We start from the raw sequence: 3,844 nt of genomic DNA on the forward strand, positions 1-3,844 counted from the left end.
CAAAAGTCCGTAATTGTATGACCGCGAGTGCACTCCTGTTCTGGGCGCGGGTGCGGTCTTGCAAACCCTATTTTCTCATGTCTTTTCTTCCCTCGTTGCATGTCATGCACTCTCATATCTTCCGAGTCTCACGTTAATGAAGATTAATAATCTTGGTTTATCAATTCTATAATTCTTGGGCATTATATGTTATTTGAAATTAGCTTAAATCCCCATATAGAAAATTCTATGGATTAAAATCGTCCTTTTTTTACCCTATTTATAACTTGTAAACCTCCTATAATTAAAAATGAATAATCTAAAACCCCCTATTTCTTGTTAAATTCGTCGATTAAATCCATATATAGAAAATCAATAAGCTATAGCCCTTGTATTATAACACTCGCAGCTAAAACTCCTTTCAAAAAAAAATTTCTTGTAACATTTTTTTTTCATTACCTATCAAGAAAAAATATCAAAAAATAAAGTTTTCGAAGTCGAAAATAATGTTTTAATTTATAAAATTAAAAACTGTAATGTTCGTTCTTCCTCGTTTTATACACATCAATTTAAGAATTTTCATGATTGATTTTGATTAATTAATTAAACAAAATTCGTCCATCCATCCAAATACAACATTAACGGTTCTCAAATCAAATTTCCTTACCCCCGCCTTTAGCCATATTCATAGAATTAGTCGTCATCGGACTAATGATTTTCAGACAGGAGTAAACACCTTCTATTCCTATCCGAAAGGCCTCTATGAACTCCTCATGTACATCAAGAAGAATTACAACAATTAGGAACTACCCGTAATAGCGAACTTGAAAAATGGATCTTTTTATCATAAAGAGAAATCCGACTATCTGTATCATTGAAAATGGTATGGAAAAAAAACCCTTTACTTTTTAAAATAATTTTGTTCTTGTATGTGTGCATGCATCATTTTCTAATTTCTTTTTTTTTCTTTTGGTTGTAATCAGGTTATGGTTCACAAAACAATGGTACATTAAATGATGGTATTAATGATCCACAGAGAGTTGAGCTTTTCAGACTCTCCATCTTGCAGCCCTTCGACAAGCAATGGAGTAAGCTTTATTTCTTTTAGCAAACAATTTTGGTCATGTGATTTGGCCATTTACATTCCTATTGTTTGGAGATCAAACCATTGTGGTTCCTCTGCATTAGTTTTTATGACACGAGGACGAAAATAATGAACTCGATCGACGTTGTTACTACATGAAAGGAGAGATATGAGAGCGGAGCCAGGATTCAAAAATACCTGGGGCTGGCTCCGTCCCATGCTGTATTTAATAAAATAAATAATTAACTAAAAAATTTAAAATAAAAAATATGTAAACATTGACTCCATGAAAACATAAAACAAAAATATTTAATATAATATCTTCAAAACATGGAGCTAAAACACTACTGAAGTTGTGCTCTTCGATTCTTCTTAGAATAAAACTCATTAATTATTAAATTTTTATTAATTTTTTCTACCAAATATCGTTCGATGTAGATTACCATAGAATCTCCGAAAAACTTTGCTTCCATATTGTTACGAAGAGCTGTTTTAACAAGTTTCATTGCTGAAAATGCTCGTTCCGTTGTTGATGTGGAAACGGGGAGAGTTAAAACAAGACGAATCAACATGTCAATTAAATAAATATATCAGATTCGATAACTAAGTAAACGACGTAGATAAAAATATATAAATCACCTGTCAATCAAATCGTAGGTTCCTGACTTATTTGTCTCAAATAATCTTCGACATAATTCATAAATAGTTGATAAATTCTGAAATCTTCATGGCCAGCAACATCAAGTTTATAGTGATCCAATTGCATTCTCAAGTGATGCAAATATTGTGAATCGAAATCAAGATAATAGAATTTCTCAGCAAATCGATAGATAGATCAACATTAAGAAGCTTAAACTTTTCTTTAGGTTCCAAGCACAACTAAGTTTAAGAAGTTCAACTGCCTCATCCTTTAATCACTGGGATTTGAATCATCAATATTGGATGAAGAATGGTCCTGACTTGCCGATGTCTGCTCTTTTTGTTTAAAAAATGAGTCGATGGTTTTCCTTTTCTTCATTCTTGAGTTTCTTTTCATATTGGTGCCGTCTACACCATAAAATATCACTTTCGTTTAACTTATTATGGCTAACTGAATCAAATCAACATTACCAACACTAAATAATTGTTATTTTAATCTAATAAACCTCAAACAATTATAATTATTCCAAAACAATCCCGAAGTTAACATTTGAAATCTTAAGGCATAATATATTTAAATATAAAACTTTTACAGCCTTATAAGTTCGAAAGTCATTTATATAATTCTGAATTTTTTAAAAATTCCTACAAAATTCCATAAATTTGCATTTATATTTTCTATAGCATCTAAACATCCAAATAATAAATAATCAACACTAAAAATCGACAATCCCCAATATAAAATCTGGAAATTCGAAATAATGCTCAAATAAATTCCAAAAAAGTATCAATATCATCAATCGGCTCAAATATAGTACCTACAATCAATAATTTAATATATATCAATTATCGAATTTCAAAAAGACCAAAATATCCAAATTTCGAAACACTAAAATCTGAAATTACCTTTAAAATTGAAATCTAACTAAGAACAATAAGAACGAGTTGTAGAAAGTCTAACACTAAGATTTCCTCATGATTTTCGGTGAAAACAGCGACCAATGGGCGATGGCTGATTTCAAGACGACAAAGAAACTTCGAAAATTTGGTATTAAAAGAAAGTTTATGCCGTGGGCTTTCCGAATCTACAATCGATTTTGAAAACCGACGACAGATGATGAAGTTACGGTCGTTTGAAATAACGAAAATTGTGATAGTTTGAAAAAGAAGAATATAAACGACGCAGCAGACAATTGAAAGAGAGAAAAAATAGATTGGGCATTGGGGTTAATCAACAAAATTTTAAAAATAAAACATATTAATTTTAAAAAAAAAAAAAATTAGGTGGGGCTGGAGCCCGATATAGCTCCGCCCATGGTTGAACCAAACATAACATCATCACATTGCAACTTGCAGCGAGGGTGTGAATGTCAAAGGTTTCTTTCTATGTTCGTTTCTAGACAATTTCGAGTGGGCGTCGGGTTACACCATTCGGTTCGAGATTTACTATGTGGACTACAAGAATGGGCTCAAAAGAATTTCCAAGTTGTCGGCTATTTGGTTCAAGAACCTTCAAAAGATTTAGGAGGCCTTCACCAGTCCCACCCCCCCAACCTTTCGTGTTTGAATAGATCAGTCCAATCTGTTTGAAGGCGCTGTTCGATTTATCGAAATAATAAATATCTTATTATGTACTCTAAATAAGCCCACAGATGTTTTGGTATTTGTGATTTGCAGTTTTAATCTTTCTTTGCAGCAAATGATGCAGATTAAGATTTTATGTCATGTCTTCATATTTATCCAAGTCTAGATGATCAAATAATCAGGAGTCTTAGTTCATATTAGACATGTGAATAGTCGAGAATCACTGCAGATCCGATGATTATCATTAATGGTCGCTTGAAAAAAACAAAATGGGGTAACAAGAACCCAATCCCCCTCCTCCGACTCGATTCTTTTCATCTTTAAGAAGATAGAAATAAGCCTATTCATAAGATTTTTAATTCATTATGGTGCAAAGGCAAAAAGCATTGATACTTTGCACGATGACGACGACGACGATAATTATAATGATGATGATGATACATCAACACCAAATTGTACAAGGGAAAGCTTCATCATAGAAATAGGAAAAAAAAAATCATTTGATCAAGAAAAACATCCACCCCGAATCGCCCTGCTAGATTTGTCTTGGATTAAGCA

At 32.2% G+C, this 3,844-nt stretch overlaps 1 long non-coding RNA gene across 1 annotated transcript; it reads left to right on the forward strand.

Annotated features, from left to right (window-relative positions):
* The first annotated feature begins 833 nt into the window (after nucleotides 1–833).
* LOC140840479 (uncharacterized) lies at nucleotides 834–3,435 on the forward strand. Its single transcript, XR_012120002.1, has 3 exons — nucleotides 834–862; nucleotides 963–1,067; nucleotides 3,059–3,435. It is a non-coding gene; the product is annotated as an uncharacterized lncRNA (long non-coding RNA).
* Nucleotides 3,436–3,844: the final 409 nt, after the last annotated feature.

Source organism: Primulina eburnea, chromosome 9 (assembly GCF_022965805.1).
Source record: "Primulina eburnea isolate SZY01 chromosome 9, ASM2296580v1, whole genome shotgun sequence".
Lineage (NCBI taxonomy): Eukaryota > Viridiplantae > Streptophyta > Magnoliopsida > Lamiales > Gesneriaceae > Primulina > Primulina eburnea.